This window comes from Ornithodoros turicata, chromosome 8, assembly GCF_037126465.1.
Source record: "Ornithodoros turicata isolate Travis chromosome 8, ASM3712646v1, whole genome shotgun sequence".
NCBI classification, from domain to species: domain Eukaryota; kingdom Metazoa; phylum Arthropoda; class Arachnida; order Ixodida; family Argasidae; genus Ornithodoros; species Ornithodoros turicata.
The window spans coordinates 39,368,737-39,388,296 of record NC_088208.1 but is presented as its reverse complement, the minus strand read 5'-3'; the positions used below and the strand labels follow the sequence as shown (position 1 = coordinate 39,388,296).

Genomic DNA, 19,560 nt, shown 5'->3' with positions numbered 1-19,560 from the left:
ATTCCCTCGTATACGTAACGCGTCCTCATTAGCCGGGTGTCACAAGTGAAGGAGGGGAATCTACGGACCTGCTGCTGCAGAAGATGGAAATGGGAGCCCGGTGTCGAGATTGCAACTGCTATACCTGCCATTACGGCATTATCAACGGATGTACCTCTACAGGGAGTAGTGTCGTGAACAGAGATTGAAAACAAGTAGAGACATGGGAAGGATACGTTTTCAACATGTCAGCATCACCTTTCGTAGTGTTCCGTCATCGGGAACAATACGCTCTCTAGAACCCAGTTCCACTAACTGCTGTTTTTGAAACACGTTAAATGTTAAAGCTATACTGTAAACCACTATAGTTGCAATCGCAGAAAATTTATCTATTCGATTGTCTGAGCCCTCAGTACTCTTACGTCACAATTGCGCTCATAGTTTCATTATCTTTTTGTAACATTAAAACTGAAAATTACGAGCAACACTGCGTCGAAGTGGCCCCCAACTGCGCATATTGCTCGCCAAAGTACGGCGGTAAAACAACACGCATGCGCATAACACTGTGTCTAAAAGAAAAGAAGTCGGCTACGTATCGGCTGCATAGTCACCATGAGCAGCAAACCAGTCGGGAACGTAGATTACTGTTGCTTGACAAATTGGGGATTATCTCCCACCAGACACCGCCCTAAGCCCCCTTTCCGCAATTTTACTGGCTAATTAAAAATACTTAGCGTTCCTACTGACATGTATAACGTGTTGAGCTGGGTTTACAAGCAAGAAGCTGTTAAACTACGCCGGCAACATCACCTGTCTTGTCTGCTGCGTTACGGTACCGTTAACCTGAATACTTTCCACAGCTTTCGATAGGAGTCTTCGAGATTTTAATAATATCTATGGTTCCACCCAGCAAAACCTTGATTTCTCTGCTGTTCCATGGCATTACCTGGGTAATGTCTCGCATCAGTCTCCTTCGGAAGCAGGTAGTGGCCTATAGGTATATTACTCCAGATTGGCTTCTCCAACTAACATTAGATATTGCGAGGGGAAAAGCCTCACGACGAGAGCCTCCGATATTTCGGACAGAGACTGTTCTTTTGGGTGGCTCTCGTCCTGAGGCTCTCCCTTAACATTTCCCCACTAGTTTGGGACTGAAACAGCATCCGCACGTCAGTCTTAAATCCAAGGCACCGCTAAAGATTGGCTGTGAATTCTGAGGTCATCCCTTTGTCTCCTAGCAGTCTTTCCATGCGTATCTCGGTAAATGAGTCCGTGCAGCCACTGTTCCGGAGCACTAGCAAGACGAGGAAAAAATCTTCAGATCGTGCCCCAAGCTCAACTGAGCTCGCAGCAGTTCATTTCTCGCGCGCACCTTAACCGCGCTGGCGATGTTGCAGACACATATTCTCCCACGCGAACTGCCCGTGACTGGAGAATAAGAAGGACCCGGCGTTAACTTCGTAGAGCACGGCCGCTACTAGAATCTCTAGCCCTCGTTTCGCTACGTGTAATTCAAACGTTTGAGTCCTAACCGCTTCTCAACTCAACGAGCGCAAGTTCTCGATCGCGCAAGTCGTCGTGAATCTAGATTACATTCGTAGGCTCGTCACAGCGAATTAAAGCATTCCCCATCTAACGAGCATTAGAAATGAGCAGCCTGCAATCAGCAGCAGTAGCAGCAGCTTCGTCGAGAGCACTGCGAAGAGCAAGTTGAAGCAAATGTAGGTTTCAATTAGCGCAAACGACGCTCATGACACAGAACGCAAGAGAGAGAGAGAGAGAGAGAGAGATAGAAAAAAAGAAAAGAAAAGCATGACGTGTATATGGTGTGCCTTGATTGAAGTCTCAGCCTGCCTTGTAACCTGGCAACCGCGTCTCTCGGAAGCCCTACAGCGTCTCCGCTCTCTTCGTTAAGGAGGAACAGATCTGAGCTCGGCACATTTTGTTTCTCTCTCGGGTACCTTCTTGCTGCGTAGTTTTCCTGCTAGCACCAATCATGAGAAGGAATCTCTTTTTCTCTCTTCTTTTTTTAGGACGTCGTTAGTTCTTTATGCGAAAATATGGTAACATGGACGGTTGTGGTCTTATCATCTCCCGCCAGAGAAACCTCATCATAATTTCTAGCATCCCATCTTCCTCTTTGTTCCGAATTTAGGGGACCCGTTGCGTTACTTCGGGGATCGGTAGGAGTGACTGCCGTGATTGCAGTGATGAGTGATTGCATGCGCTCCAAAATTCGGGTTGTCCGTAATACCCGCGTAATACTATGCTCAAACTGATATTGCTACCTTCACGTCCACTATTGATTATTCCCAACATTGGTAACCAATGTTCGCTAGACATTGACTGCTTGTTTTTTCGCCGTTAAGAAGATTGTTAAAGGTACTGTAACGCAGCACCGATCAAATGTCATTTAGTGTGGCTATTCGATAGTCCAAGCCACCAGGACAAAAACTGCGCAAGTTTCATTCCAATCGACTGTGCAATTACTTAAAAAAATACGATTAAAGATTACAGGCAACACTGTACTAAGTATTCGAAATGAATCCTTACCCCTGCCACATACGGCGGCAACCACATTGCATGCGTATAACACTGGGCCCGACATAACAATTCACCAAAATCCACCATAAAATCCGCCCCTGCAGTCTACACAACGATCCACATCTGAGGATAAACGGATAAGCGAAATGAAATGCTGAGCCGTTGAAAAAAGTGTGTCAGACGTTCAAGAAGCCAGACAGCGTCGGGACTTGTTTGTTCACAGAGGTTCACAGAAAGAGATTGTTTGTTCGAAAGAGGCCGCGAACAGAAGGAGCGCGCAGGCGCAGCAGAGAAGTAGGGAGAGCCTCCATCGCCAGCGTCCAGCGCTGGGTTACTTCGCAAAAAACACTGTTAACAGGGGTTTCCGAATGCATAGGTAAACAGAGAAACTAATAATATGGTTACTAAAATAACGAAGTTCCGATGTAATAGTGTGTAATACCAATTTTCCGTGTTGCCGCTGTACAGGGGGTTGTTTGACACCAGGCGTCGCACCGCTCCACTGCGCGGAATTTTTCATGGCAAATTAAAAACATTTATAGCGCGTTGTCAGTCGTATGGTTGGTTCCGCATATGGTATTTAGAAGCAACAAAGTCTCTAGTCACATCACCGGCATATCAAGACGTGACATATGAAGTATGAAGACTCATTGAAGACTCATTGAAAACTCATATGAAGACTCATATGAAGTAGAAGAATCATTTAATCCCGGGACCAGTGGCATATGGTCGAGAGGGTAAAGTATTGTAGGTAAAGTAAAGTAAGTACAGTAAGAGGGTAAAGTATTGTTGGGTAAGACAGTAGCCGAGAGGGTAAAAGGCGTCCGCTCGTTCGCAGTAGCGCACCGGCCGTGCTGTCTGAGGTTTTCCCTGGGTTTTCCGTACGTTTTCCCATGCTCCTCCCCATCTGTCCACATCAATACGCCGCTGATAGCCAAACTTGATTCGAGGCCCTAACGCGGAAATTACAAACAATTGGGTGTGGGGACTAAAATAGGGAGTAATGGCAATCTAGGGGAGAATAAGCCGCATTTACTTCCTAATAAGCTCTTTTTTTTTCCTTCTGGCAGTTCGCTACGTACGATTGGCCCACAAATATCCAATGGAAGCCCTCACTTTGCTCGTTCAACGACTAAACATGGACATGCATTCACGGAATTACAGACACAAATTCGATCACTCTTAAATCCTATTGGAATTGTTCAATAGCTTCTTCTTTTTAGATTGACGTCGTCTTTTAGTGTGAAAGTAAGAACAGAAAACAAAAAAAAAATGGGAAGAAATAAGACGGAAGCGAAGTCAGTCCGTTTCATGAATATCTGTCCCGGTAATAAGACCCTTTCGAACGAGGATGGAAACATCCTGGAAACATCCCCACGGGAGCTGTGCTCCCTATCTACTTTGTACCCCTCTCTCCACCATTTCCCGATTCGCAATATTGTTCAATCAGAGAATAAATCCCTACCGTGAGTTTCCCTAATTGCCTGACCAGATCGGGGCCATTGTTTCAGGGAGATGGCAGGTGCCATTCGTAATCCAAGATTTATTGCGATTATTACGGCGGACGGAGGAAGATGTTCTTTCCTTTTTTGCTGAAGCACATGAGTCGCGGTGAACGACTACAGTAACTGTACGCGTACCAGTCTATTGTCCTTAATAAGCCGGTCTGAGCTCTTTTACAAGTTGCATGGAAGAGACAAGCCTTCCGTGAAGACGAGCTGTGTAAGAAGTGCAGCGGGATGAACGTGTGGGGAGACCAGTTAGACAAAGTAGGTACCCGAGTAGGAACTTGAGAGAGGTAAGTAGCATAGGGCAAATTGCTCCTAATTAGCTTTCGGGACTTACGGTTGCTATTGTGTGACTGGGGAGAAAGGCACAATGAAGGGATCAGCTGAGACAACTTGGACCCATGCTATTGTATTACAGTGAACCCTCGTTATTATGACCATGGTCGTTCCCGAAAATTTTGGTCATAATGCGGAATTGTCATATTAACGGAGGGGGCCGGGCGATTTGCAGAGGTTTCACTGCATTGTTCTCCAGGCGTATGGTTGTAAAGCGCATATGTCAGATTATCGGGGGTCATAGTAACGAGGGTTCACTGTGCATACTGCTAAAGGTTCACAAAACACAAGAAAATAACGTATCACAATGTAGAAGCTTTTATTTGTTTTGTTTAGAATTTTGGGGACAGATTTTCCTTCGAGAAGTGATTCGATGATGAACTTAAATTCGAGGAAAAAGATTGCAGGCACGGTTTTAAGCTCATGTCATTTGTCATTAAGAACCAGCTCGCGTGGCGTAGTGGTTAGGATGATCATCATCCACGCCGAAACTCACGAGCGACCGCAGTCCCGCAGCTTCTTTCGCACTCTCCGTGACGAAAACACGAGAAAGAAAACACGGAGAAAAAAATTGTAAGCGGAACGGAGGCCCATCTCACAGACCGCGAACGGTGGTGGCGCCACAGTGCGGAGCATGCTAGCAGACGACAAAAGCACGATTTTCATTCGCACGAGACTCGAAAACTGTAGAGGTTTGGTCCAGTTTATTTATTGCAGTCAATTCCTTGACTGTTGCTTTAGAGAATGACACCATTTTGTGACAGATGTCGTCGCCGTGGGTGTCTAGAGAAACGAAGGTGTCGCGACTCCCACAAACTTCCATTTTTTTTTCAAAATTTGACACATTTTAATTTGTTAAAAACCAGTAGCTCGTCTCAGGCCTTCCAGAAATATGTCGTTCCGTAGATAAACACAAAAGGAACACACTTGCACAGTTTTCGCATAGAAATGTCGTGTGGTTTATGCGAGCCGTACGAACAAAAATTCACCATAGACTCCCCCAGCATCTGTACGCTGCAAATTCGGTTCTGCGAACAGGGCTTATCTTTAGTATGCTTCTAGCATACTATAGACCGAGATAATGCTCACCTCCAGTATTCCATGTTGAAAGCGTTACGTGACATGTGTCCCGGGTAATTCGATTCGCAATTTTTGGTGCGTTCACACGGGCCAATTTTCTGCACCAACTCGAACCAACGTCTTATGACCAACTTCAAGACGGTGCCGTCCCCGCGTTCACACGTACCGACTCGGTAACTCCACCGAGAAGCACCTTTCGGCAATCGGAGTGTATGGGTTCAAATCCAACCGCTGGCGACTTTTTTTTTTTTTTTCGACTCTGATTATTCAGAGCAAAGTCATTTTATTTCGCCAGGAGATCACCAGTATCTCCAGAAAATGCCTATTATATGGCGCTAGTAAAAAAAAAAGAAAGAAGAAACGGGGGAAAATTAAGTACGTCGTGTAGGATTTGAACCCATGCCAGGTGGTACGGCTGCATGGAACGAAATCGCTTGACGCCCTCGACGGTCACGTGGCAATGCTCCTTACGTTGATTGGCTGGAACACCACCAACTCCTCCAAGTTTTCGGTTGGGGACCGATTCGGAGCAACTCGAGTTGGTCGTGGTTGGTGGTGTCGGCCAACTCGGACAAACTCCAAAGTTGGTCATGGTTGGTGGAGAAAGTTGGTGTGTGTGAACGGAGTGGTTTCACGCAAAAAAAAAAAAAAAAAAGAGAGAGAAGAGAAAACGGGAAAAAACAACAACAACAAGAAGAAATGACTTCAAAGGGACATCTACCGTACGAGGTGCGCACATCACATCGTAGAACACAGTAATAAGACAACATTTATATCACCCAGAGCGACAGTACCACGTCCGCGTACCTTCAGTAAGTTCCAATGTGCCGTATCCTGTGATCGATGAAATTGTTCATGCATTCGTCCGTCATGTTAATTGTCGTTAATTGTGTCGATGAATACAATAACGAAGAATCACTTTCTTTAAAATCACGCGCGCTTTTGCTTCACAGTTCCAGTTTCATTGTACACGATAATGGTCTTTTTAGAGGAGTTTTAGTGAATTGTTTTCACTCAAACGGTTCGCAAAGAGTTTCGCCCTTGCCCTAACTGGATGATTAGGTTCTGTTCCCAGTTCGATTCCCAGTGGTCAGTTCCCCTTCCCATTGGCCAGCCGCGATACCGTTCGCAGACCGCCTTAGCGAAAACGGTTCCCTGAAATTCACCGTTGTTCAAAACTGTGCACTGTTCAAACCATGCTCAACCTGAAAACCCGCCCTTCGATATCGCAAATTCAATATGGCAGATAGCTGTGCCAGTCTGTGCACGGTGCATTATAGTGCTTAAGAGAAAACAAAAACAAGCTGTGCGAAAGTTTCACACTCTTACGTAACCGGAAAGTTTCCGACAGAACCCAGCAAAGCTCCACACGCAGACATAACAAAAGACGAAATCTCCATTCGTTGGAACGATTCGACGAGTTTAAGCTCAAACTCGGCAACAGCTTTTCAACGGCGCTTAGCACTTTACGCGACAGAAGTTGCCAACATTGCAACAAGGACGCATCCACTTTTCGCGCTCTTTCTCGTGGCGATTCGAGTTTCTGTCTGCTCGCTCCGAAGCTGCGCAAAACAAAAACAAGATGGGCCGATCTCTGGCATCGGACGCGTTCCCGGTAATGACAATGCGAACGCTTAACGAGCAGCAAAAAGCTAAACCTACACCGTTTCAAAGTTTGCGCATTTCGTAAGCAAGCCCTCCGCGAACGAGGATTGAAACGGCAATTCCACGAAAGGGCATCAGACCGCGGAGAGGCAGCTGCCACAAATAGCTCTAAACAACAGCACCTCTACCTCTTACACTCTCGCATTTGCCTGGGTTTGATCTTTAATCGAAGCACTTCCAAGACCTGATGAAATTACTACCGAAGCAACAAACGAGAATATACTGTATCTTTCGGAAAAAAAAATAGATGTGCGTTGGAGCGGACGAGGAAAAATTGCGGTAGTTCCCTTAAAAAAAGAAAGAATAATGGAAAAGGCGGAGGATTAACGTCAAAAGGAATGCAATCCTGGTATCCTATCCACTAGGAGGGAAGCGGTTGTAAACATGTTTTTGGTAACACCTCTATCCATGCTTATTTTAAACATTGGGCATCCAGGAAGTTCCCGAAGGTGCAGTTATAGACATGGCACGGCTAGAGATGCGAAGCCCCGGAAAAAACCCGGCAATTTTGAAAAAAGAAAAGAAAGACACTTTGCTTCGCTTTTTTGCTTGTCTCTGGAAAAATTGCCCAAAATTTCCAGGCGACAAAATTCAAAAATATAAATTTTCGTGCCTTCGATGCGTTCCAACCCGCCAACAGGGCCTTAGGTGCCTCCAATCCGCCAACAATCACCAACTTAGAGCTCCGTCTGGCTGGTCCAAGCGATCGCCATCGCGTTCACGCAATGTCGGAGTTCCGGTCGGATTGGCCGGGTTATTCTAATTACCTATCGCTGAGTAGACAACAGTCTCATGGGATGCTCTGCTCTGCGTTTATGCCCAGAGGGTGAACACTACTAAAGTTTCTAGCTCATTGTACGCTGTGGCTTGGCCGGCAATGCTTCGACCCAGCAATAACCGCGTTTGTTTTCATTTTGTTAAATTTTTCGGACCCCCCCCCCCCCAAAGAAAAAAAGAACAGTTTTTTTTCCGAGCGATTCTAAATTTCCGGAAATTTTTCATCTCTAGGCACGGCATGTGTTATGGGACGCCTTCTTCTAGATCCCCCCCCCCCTCCCAGAGCAAGGGCAAGAGATACACAGTTCGTCGTCCATTCTGAATGTGCATAAGCAACTGTCCTGTCAGCAGTCGTCCTGCGTTTTGTTTCTCATTTTTGTTTTCTCGTTAACATTAAAACATCGTGATACACGTGCGCAGGATTTTAATACTTGGAAAAGAATAAAGCGAGCCGAATGTACTTCCATTTTCGGTCGGAATTAGGATCACGTATACCGTATATACGTGCATCTGATGCTGGTCGTGGAATGTAAAGAAAGACGGGAAGAGGGAGCTGGAAGAACGAGACGCATACTGCTTTGGTTTGAGCCGGAAAAGAAAACGAAACACACTTGTTTTATTCAGCAGCAGCGCATATGTCTCCCTTGCGAGGTATGAGAACGCAAACTAGAGAAGCAGTACTTCACTCGTAGGTTTGGAGTAATCAGGTTAAACCTAACTTGGAATTCGGAAGATAGAGAGGGTGGGTTTTTCGAAACGCATGAGCATTCAAACATTTGTATATGTACGGCAGGGGAAAAGTGGAAGACTGAAACAACAAGAACAGGTTCGTACATCCCGACAGTGAAATATTTTGTGGAAACCTCGTGGGAGACAGAGCTCTCCTCTATTTTATAGGGGCGAGGGGGAATATTTAAGAAAAATCTGGAGTTAACTGCGGCTTTTAGTTAGTCACATATTACAGTGTCATACTGCTCATAATATACCGACTATACTTTGAAAACAAATTTTCTCAATCTACAGAAACAAATCTGGAACCTTTAGAAGTTTACACGACTTTCAAGCCAAGTTAGACCAGTTTCAGACTTGCGTTTGTGTGCGCCATTTTAATTTTTTCCGCCTAGTCTCGTGTTTTCGTTATGGATATCTGCCACCAGCTCGCTTGCGAACTATCTTTTTTTGCGGATAACGTGTTGCCTATGGTGGCACATGCCTGCGAACGCTATAGGACATCGGGACACGGAGGGAGGATACACGATAAACATTTATCCAAGCGTTGCTGTTCACGAATACGTCGTGGTGTCCCTTACAGTCTCCAAGAAAGACGCTACGTATATATCAAGTCCCTGTACGACTTCCACGACTGAAAACGATAGCCCCTATCATTCTATACTTTCTCTTTCTCAGGAAGTGTCAACAGTTGGCACCCGTATCGACAGGTCCACCGGAGCATTACGTAACTCTGTCATAGTCTCGGGGTTATTTGAGAGAAGAAGCAATGGATCTGTAGACGTTAAGGCACAGTCTACGGACACACAAAGGAACACCAGTTGGGTTTCCTTCCTAAGAGTCTTTTCCGAAGGGTTTCTATGTTCCGAGACGACAGTACGACGAGATCGATCAATCAGTGACGCCATCACGATTCACGCGCGTGATGGCAATGCCTTGTGATGTAATACCGACGAACGAAAGTGGCCCAAGCAGCACAATGTACTGAAAGCCGAGTGCAATGGGGGGGGGGGGACGGTATGTGTCTTATCAACGTTCTTTAGCTTCACGGGTGTGTTCGAGGCTTTCCACTTGCCCGTCCACCCCCATTGCACTCGGCTTTCAGTACACTGTGCTGGTTGGGGAACTTCATTGAAATGCGCTACTGCCCTTGGTTCTGCATCAGAATAATCATAAAACACGAAGGAAACTGATGTTCTGAGGCTGGAACGCAGAAGAAAGGACAAACACACAAAACCTCGAGTCCTGCAGCTGGCTAACCTTTTCAGTGACTTCCTTCTTTCTTCAATCATAAACGTTTTTCAGGCCCGTCCATCTTACAGCCTTCTATTAGCAACTTCTTTCCCCCGTAGGCAGTATAGGTAATAATCAGATAATATTCAACAATTTCAAATTTGCACTCGTTTCACTTCGTACCTTGCTGAATAAAGTTGACAGATAAAATTGCTGAACAAAGTTGCTTTCTTATCAATTACCTTCCGAATATTGTACTTGTTTACTAACAGCGCACTTTCGGTGGCGCTCTCCATCAAATTCAATCACCATATTTCATCCTACACTTTATCTCGAGCACCCTCCACTCGCTAATAACACGACCGGTCTCCGCTCCCTTAATCACCTCTATATAACGTACCCCCAACAAGTTTCACCAAACCGATAATTCCCCTTCTTAAACTGTTCCCTCCTCGTAATAACCGCTCACCCACTAAAAGTTCCGCTGCCCCGCAAAGTTCGCGCAGGATCCTTTCATCATGGTCAGTGGTACGGCGGATAAAACCTCGCGCGTCGACAAGACCATTCACGATAACGCCTTTGCCTCCCGAGCGATCTCTCGCGTTTCAAGGCTCAGGAGGAGACCTCTTCGATTCCTCCAGATATAATTACGATCCTCCACCAGGGGGCCTGAGACGGCGAAATCTAAGCGTAAAACAACTTCCAAACTGCGCTCAGGAGTTGCCTTCTTTCGAGCGAGAGATAACGGGGGGGGGGGGGGGGCGTGTAATGATACGGTGGGCGGCATGCGGTGAAATGATTGTGGCTTCGTCGTTACTTTCTTCAGCCCTAGGCGGTTAGTGCGAGTGATGTAGGTAACCGAGGTCAATAGTGGGTGGATGCGAGATGTGGCAACTTGCGTTTTCTGCAAATTTTGTTCTGTGTTACGCTGTGGCACTTGAATGAAGATCATTCAGCTTTGAATTCACGTACCGTACCACAAAGCTGCAAAGGGCATGCTGTGCACCCGAGCACAGCATGTGCAGAGCAGGCACATGCATGTCCATGCATGCATCTCGAGATAGGAATGCGTGCGAGTTTTGCTTCGTCATGTGGCTCCATGTTCACATGTGACTCGTTTTCAAGACTAGACAGCGCAGAGCATAAACAACGGACGTTTAATGGCTGAAAACATGGAATGAAGAATAACTGTGAACGTGAGAACGGCTTCTTGTTATGAGTTAAGAGTTGTTAGCCATAATCTGAGGCTTGCTACTCTCTGAGAGAGAAACAAAAAAAAAACGAGGACAGTGGGATATGAAGACGCCTACCCGCCTCTGGGGGCGGCTTCTTTCTTTAGTTATGTCGTTATGGCGAATGCTCCTTACTACTATGAGAAGTGATTATTGCGTTGCTTTACGTCGCAAGAGTGCGTGTGAACATGAACGATTCAAATATGGCAGTCGCTTATGGTTTGATATCGGTACCGGAGAGTTGATGTTGGACTGGATAGAAATATTAGACGGGATAGTTGACATGGTACCATATAATTGATTAGGGACTGGACAGTTTGCGCAGTTAGTTGACGCACGGGCTTCGATTACTGTGGATACTAATGGTGATGCAGAGTTTGCCTTTTCTCTGCGCTGTTAACGCCGGCACCTTCAGCCACGTGGCGCGCGTCATAAATCCGACATTTTCGAAATGCCGCTAATTTTCAGGGCCCGCGTTCTACAACGCAAAATGCAGTAATATAGGGATTTGAGTCACACAAATGACATGACATGTGCCTGTCTGCCCGTTCATCCGTGACATCTCCTGTAAAGCGTGCTTTCACTGCAGCGGCGCAATGTATGCAGGAGAAGCAACCTTGTCATTATTTATTTCCTCAGGTCCCTTAGCAGATGTTCACAATTCCAACACGTATTAAATATATTTCGGAAGCCCTTTCGGACAGTGTAGTCGTGGAATCATCTCTGTACGCGCACTGGAGTTTGAGGTAGAAACAGAACATTTGTGCAGTAAAAAAAAAAAACCCTATCTCGGTTTGGTGCTGTTCTGAAAGATACACTCTTTGCAGAAAATGCTTCTTGCATGGAAGCTAAAGAGATATGACATCAGCACGATCGACTTCACAGTCAAGCATCTTCCTCGTTAGACACGCAGTTCCGCATTGAATTGCGCACGGACCACATTCTTAATACTGACGACCTAAGCTTAGTTCGCTTTTTTACTACTGCGACACGCTTATCTCGAGCCGCGCTGCAAGAATCCCTCAGTGTGTTCGGTTATTCCACTCGCGAGTTCGTGTGCGAATCGTGACGTATGAAAGTCATCGTACGTCATAGACTCGAGCGGCCCACATCAAGACGGGAGTCGCTGATAGTCGTCCCTCGAGCACCCCTAGTGTTGAATAATCGAATTTTAGAACGGGAGTAATGGCAACCTGCATGACGTCACAAAAAGCCGCACCGTGACATTTTTGCCCACCAAGAGTCGTCTTTCTCGACTCTCGAGTTGGTCGAGTCCAACAAACGAACGCACCCTTAACAAGTGTGTCGGAGGTAGCACATGAAGACTGCATAACAATAAGGCAGATAACTGCAGCGTGTCTCAAGTGGCCCATGATGCCTACTTAAGAACTGCGAAATACGTCGATCGTTTCAGCCCCGACACACGAAGCAGAAAAATTTAATCGCGCAGTGTCTATTATACAAGCACAGAAAACACTTCAGTCACTACCATTTTTTAAACCAATCCGTTAACTTACCTATTAAGATGCACTAAACGAAGATTCATTCAACACATGCATAAATATCGTAGAATTCGATTTTTCATCGCGAACCATGCGCAACGGTGGCAATGCCCGTTACTAGGTGCCCAAGCAGCTTTGACGTCATTACGGTACAGCCCGCTGATTGGTCTAGAGAAAGGTCGTCAGCAACACAGGGCAGAACTGGGAGAGAAATGAAAAAGAAAAAGCGGAAAGCGCTGGCCCCAATTGGAGCGCGGTCGCTCTTGTCACGTTTTGCTTCCCTCTCCTCCTCGTTTCACCCTGCGAAGCGAGTTAAGCGGGAACGAGCACGTCTATGTTCGGCTGCGTTTTTTCTGAAAAAAAAATATTGCACAAAGAGTCTCGCGTTATTTGTCAAGTAAAATCACATCCTTTCACAATGCCATGGAAACAGAAAATCTTTGATATGGCTTTCTGGGCTCATTTAAAAATTAAAACTCAACATTCCCGCGTTGTGAAACCAACTACGTCACTCACCATAGCTAAGTATATATCTTCCGAGCAGTTCAGTTTCAATAGGGCGACACTCCAATCTTAATACAAAGTATAAGCTCTAAGCCAGTAAAAGATACAGAAAAGTCATTTGTAACACTACTTCACACAGATGAGAAGCATTATATAACTGATGTAAGAGACGCAAGAGAAAAGCTACACCCCCGAAGCTATATCAACTAACTCTATCTGCCAAGCTGGGGAAAAAATATAATTTAATGCGGGCCCTTCATCACGGCAAAGGATAGACTTTATATTGCAGACGCTGCACATTACGGTGTCAGGCTCATGGCGACGGCATTGAAGAAAAAGAGTAGATTGAAAGCAGTTGGAACCAGACTCGTCTCAGTCCTCTAGAGGCTTTAGGATTCAGGTCGTAGGTATATAGGGAGTATTTTGAGATTTTCCTCGTAATGTTTGTTTTTCCTCTAGGGGGGCTTAAAAGCTTGGGTGTCGCCGAGTGAAGTTCTGTGTCTAGTTTTCTTCTTCTGGTTCTGTTTACTTTATGATGTTCGGGTTACCCTTGAAGTCCGCGTAGGAGCACAGTCAGATCTGCGTGGTGAGTTAACTTAGCTACTTCCTTCAAACTCTACGCCGTTATTTTCAGGTTACACAGGTATTAGAGAGTTTTAGTAGATGGAGAGATGTTCGCTATAACTGTTTCGAAAACATGATAAGCCTATCACATTATTCCCCACTTACTGATACCTCATCTGACATATTCCTTTATCGTGTCCTTTTGCGTAGAGTGCCTTCCGACCCAATAAATTACCCTGCACTTTTTCTGCTTTTTGTCTTGTATCTAGACGAATTTCCGGGGGATAGTGCGGAGCGTCTTTATCAAATTTTTGATTTGACGGATAACAGCTTCGGTTCACGCAATGCTTGCCAGAACGACCGAACGAACATCTCGACCCAAGCAGCAAAATGTACTGAAAGTCGAGTGCAATAGGGGTGGGCGGTATGTGTCTTATCAATGTTCTTTAGTGTCACGAGTGTGTTCAAGGCCTTCCAGCTACCCGTCCACCCCTATTGCACTCGACTTTCAGTACATTGTGTTGCTTGGGGAGGGTGAATAACACACGTACAGCCACGGTCCGACCTAACCGTAACGGCTCAAGCACCGCGGAGCGCTGACTGCTCAGTTTGAAGGCACCACATGCAACGCCATGGTAGGTGAGAGGGAGTCCACCACCGCGTATGATACAACGTTCCCCTGCTTGGATAATCGGCCAATCGGTCGCGCGCAGCCGCTATCGTAAGACGGTGGATGCGCGTCGCGGGACCCAGCCTCAATCCCACAGCCGAACGCTTCGCGGCGTGGCGCCTGCGTGGGTCACGCGGCAGCCTGTTCCGGTTAAGTGTGACGGGGGCTGTACATATGTAAATACAGTGTGTTCCACTGAACGCGGTACAATCTGGAACGCCACCTCGGTGGATCAGCTAGTAGTGCACCAGCTCCCGTGGCATAGTGGTTAAGATGATCGCTTTCCACGCCGAGACTGGGAGGTGACACGGGTTCGAATCCTGTCACCGGCTGTGCTGTCTGAGGTTTTCCCTGGGTTTTCCGAAGACTTTCCAGACGAATGTCGGCACAGTTCCCCCTGAAGTCCGCCCAGAACGCCCCTGTCCCCCACTCCTTCCTGCTGTTCTCTCTCCATCTGTCCACGTCTGTACGCCGTTCATAGCCACAGTTGCTTCGCGGCGCTAACACGAAATTAAAAAAAAAGGTAGTAGTGCGTCTGTTTTGTGTTCCACGGCTGCGAGTTGGATCACGCATAATTAAGTATTCCTGCAGCAAGCGGTATTTTGGATGATCGTTTAATTCTCCTGTCGGCGAAAAAGAGCACTACGAAATTAGTGACTCAGCAGCACGTCAACGTGACAAGTGGCAGCAACAAGAGGCTACCAGCACAAAGTTCGCTGTGGTAGCTGTCGTTGTTTGTTTGGCTTTTCTGTACGCAGCCCGAGGCTATACGTCGTCTATTCTTCTCGCCTCATACTGGTAACGCGGAGACGTGCTTGATCCTACCGCATGTCTGTATCCACTACCTGCTTCTCAAAGAATCAAACAATGCGCTTTACTTGGAAATCCCTCAACTTCAGTCCTAAACAGGAATATGCTGTACGTTCAAAACTGAATTAAAAACATATCTGAATGCGTGGCAAAAATATATGGACGCCAAGTGTTCTATACCAGGTTTTGAAAGGGACTGTAAAGTGAAATGTAACGACCATGTTTTACGATACCATCATACCGAACTTGGCTTTGTGACCGGACCCCTTATCATATCCATCATCATCTCTCATCACGTATAAGTGGCACTGGGGCAGCGTGCAGCCTGCTGGCCGGCATCAGCCCCATCTCATCATCGTATCTCTATTTGTGCGTGTGTGTGTTGGCTTTGTGATGACACACACAAGTCATCACCTCTCAGTTCTTCCTACATTTCGTAGAAATTAATTTTGAACACTTCTTGAAACTTTACGGTGGTGACTTTCTACTCCACCGAAGGAAAAAATGGGAGCCCGTCCCGGATTGGTAACTGGGTCATTCCAGCACAAGTGCCCCCGTCGCGTGGCTCGACCATCTCCGATTTCCGCGAAAAAAAATCTACAATGTTCGCCATAATGGCTACATGCGCTCCTCGTAATAGTTTTGTTTAACACAGCGCAGAACAGCCATTAGGCGGCTCCGAATGTCGCCGTCAGACCGAAAAGTGTGGTGCGTTTGAGCGGCTGTGGAATGGTTGCAACTAAACGTGCAGCAAAAATTTCAAGCGGACCTTCTTGGACAAGGATAAGACTAATTGCAGCCGCATCCACGCCTTGCCTGAGTATCCCGTTGAACGGCCTTTGCCGAGTGAAAGGCTCACAAAATCTGCGAAGTTTGAAATTTTTTTTCTCGTAGCATGTATAAATGCCGAAATCTAGAAACATATTATTTATTCTGTTTAGGCGATTAGGCATGTAGGCGATTTTTTTTTAGAAAATGCGAAAGTGAGGGTTTCGGGCGGAATTGCTTTAGTTTGGCAGGAAAAAGCGGAATTGGTGGATGCGCCTGAACGCTGAACCTTGCGCAGAGGTGATGCCCAACATTCGACTAATAAAAACAGAAAATATCTCGAGGGCGTTTTTCCTTTAACTCCAGTGAGGATTTTTCGAACGCGCCCTGGTTGCGAAGCTCTCGACGGTGCGCGCGACATCCCGTAGGGAACGTCAAGCCCACTTACAGGCTGCGTCAGGTCTTATCATCTGTCAAGAGAAATCCTTAGGTCCTCAAGGTACCATGTCCTTATGTAACACGAAGTCGTCGATGAAATCATAAAGCCTCAGTGCCGTTGCACATAGGGTGTCAGGAATTTACAATTCCTCTATGACGTCTGCTGCGCATATGTACACGAAGTAGCATATTTCAAATGACACGATGTGCTAGAGAGACTTTTTTTCAGGTTCCCTCGGGAAATACGGCGAACAGGACGCGATCAAGCAGGTCCAATGCAGTTTAAGTCACCGCCCAGAAGATCACGCGCAGAAAGTTTATTTAGAGGTTACGGGTAATGACTTGCCTTCATGCTACCATAGCGGCTGATGGTTCCTTCACCTTCAGGAAGCCAATAAGTCACGTAGTATCCGCACGGAGAAGCTCGTCCCAAAGAGGAATCAGTCTGTAGCACACAGTGCTGCCTCTGGAACAAAAGTGCTAAAGCTAAAATAGGTGCCTGACTTTACTGGATCTTTCACGACTTCCTATATTCTCTGGCTTATGACGATTTAGCAACCAGTTGGCGTTCCATGGCTCTTTTTCAAATGTTTCTTGATCCTTCATGCGAAACGGGTTGACATTGCGGCCGTTTGACTGTTGTAAACTGGATAAACGTTATGTTGGGCTCAGACTGCACGCGTGTGCTGTGACCAAGTAGGGATGGGAACCTACCTGTTCGGGTAGATACTTTTGCAAGTTCTTCAACTCTAGGCTACACATTCGAGAACAATTTCACGTGAAGAGAACTCGTACCTCGCCAGGCCGCCGGAACAGAAAATATTTGCATGTGAATCATTCGAATGGTTCGTGATACATTACACGACAATACACAACGAAAATAAACTGTGCCCAATAAATCGTACGTTGACAGTGAGCTAAACTTTTTAAAATTTCTCGTTAGCACCGCGGGGTTAACTTACGACTACGACAGTTACAGGTGGACAGATTGAGAAAAGACAGCATAATGGAGTGCGAGATGAGGAGGTTAGTAGGCGTCCTCGGCTGACATCAGGGCGGACTCTGCTACAAAATCCTGGAGGGTCTGCCGCAAAACCCTCAGAAAACCGCAGGCAGCAAGCAGAGCCGCTATGTGATTTGATGACTCAAACGCTGGAATGGGTAAATCCTTCTGGACAAATGGTCTACGAATGGCTTTGACAACTTAAAGCCTATATATTGCGAAAGCATGCGCCACTGTCCTTCCATCAACGATCGTTCCGAACGCTTCAAATCCTTTTCACAAACTCGGATTCCGAAACAGTCGGAAACACCGATTTGCTGTGCCAACCTTTCAAAGAGAGAGAGAGAGAGAAAAAAAGAAAGAAACACACATTACTGGTTGAAAAAGATCGACTGATCCTCTATATTGGGCCCAAGGGGTCACGCGTAGCAGCCACAAGAATAAACGTCACATTCAAGGTCGCCCCTCTTTCCTGCCTCTCTCGCCTCCAGGCGCAAAATGGAAGCGAGACGAACGACCAAAACCCCCTCTATTTCTTTTTTTATGAAAAAAACCATTTCCTCGGAAAATCTCACTGTAACCCATTACAATATCGCCCTTCAGAGAGAGAGAGAAAGAAAAGAGAGGATACCAAATATTGAATTTTTTAATACATCTCTCGTTATAAACACAAAGCTCTGTCATCGATCACACGAAACCACGAAGACTCCGAGAAGGAAACACACACGATATATATTTGGAAAGGCGACCGCAATTCCCGCAGTCTGGCGCTAACATCGCTGTAATTTATAACGGCTCATTACATCTGGACGTTGTTTTCCGGGCGCATTGATTTATGACCATTTCGGAAAATATTTTTCCTCCTCGTGGGGGAGGGAAAATAACATATTCCCTCCAAATGGAAACTCAGAGAAATGAAAGAGAGAGAGAGAGAGAAAACCGTTTCTGATGGATTCACCACAAGGCAGGTGATATTGAAAGGGGAGCCCGAAGTATTGATCCCCATTTAATTTGAGAAGGCGAGACCGGCTGGGTACAAGGCATCTCAAAGGGGACAGGAAGAGGGGGGAGATGTTGTTCTACCACGAGAATCCATTTCTGCCAAGGGAACTATTCGTCGAGCCCGCGAGTCGTCTGGCGTTTTCTTTCTTTCTTTTTTTTTTTTTTGTGTGTAATGATTTTTTGTATCGAGGTACCGAGACTTTTGCCTGATATAAAAGTACGAACTTTGAAAGCACGAATATGAAGAACAATAGCAACAATGAATGAATAAATAAATAGTGGTGATCACATGGGACCCTATATACCCAGCTTCACGAACATGGAAGTTTTATGTGATCACTTACAAAGACGTAGTGCGAGATTCGTTGGCGGGAGTTCGCGCGGTAAATATATTTCGGGCTTTGATGTGGTACTTTTTTTTACTTCTTGTGGACGTTGCTCGAAGACAGGAAAAAGCACTATCTTCTTGAAGTAGCAGTGCAAGACTCTAAAAAAACGATTCTTTATCCGACTGTGATGCAATGTTTTTCAACATAACGTTCTCAAACAGAAGAAATACGAGCTTGGCGCATCGGCAGAACGCACAGCAAACGTTTTACCTCCACGCGTTCGCGAAACACATCGTCCTTCTTTGATGCATATGATGTCACGGGTCACGTGTGCACATGCCACGATGCGACGATGTACATGAACACGGTAGAAGACGCTCTGCGACTGGCGTACGCAACACCGTGAGAGAGGAGCAAGATCACAGACAAATTATTTATATCATACTTTTATGGTGAATTATCTCGCGCATCATACCCCTTTTTCGGGACAAAACTTAGCGTTAAATGTCTTGACAGTTATGTGCTTCGGCAAGCACATACACTATTTTTGCACCACAGGCAAAAGGAAAACTGTAATAACTCTCATGGAAAGCTGAAAAAAAAAAAGAAAAAAGCATTCGACGGAGCGGGTTCCACTTTCGTTTCCGCTGAAGCGGCAGTAATATTTGTACGCCTTATGTCGTATGCGTAAACAGAAAATATTACTGCGCATGCGCTCTGGAGAAATGGTTTGCCAACAGAGAGAAGGTAATATCCGAGGGGGAAAAAAAAGAATAAGAGCAAGCAATTTCATATTTTTCCGCTTCGTATAAACGATCCCTGTCTCAGAGTGGAGGCGGAATGAGGTGCGCTTTCGCAACTGCACCAGGATTCGAATTTGAGCCTCG

The 19,560-nt window shown here is 46.0% G+C and overlaps 1 protein-coding gene across 5 annotated transcripts in view; it reads right to left on the bottom strand.

The window, feature by feature from the left end:
- LOC135367293 (5-hydroxytryptamine receptor 2B-like) overlaps positions 1-19,560 on the bottom strand; it is a 248,934-nt gene that overhangs the window by 49,190 nt on the left and 180,184 nt on the right. Inside the window, exon 4 of one of the 5 annotated variants that reach the window (XM_064600495.1) lies at positions 16,686-16,805. The exons of the other annotated variants lie outside the window; for them this stretch is intronic. The gene's annotated coding sequence lies outside the window, so the exon portion shown is untranslated. The remainder of the gene's footprint in view (positions 1-16,685; positions 16,806-19,560) is intronic. 5 annotated transcript variants of the gene reach the window in all.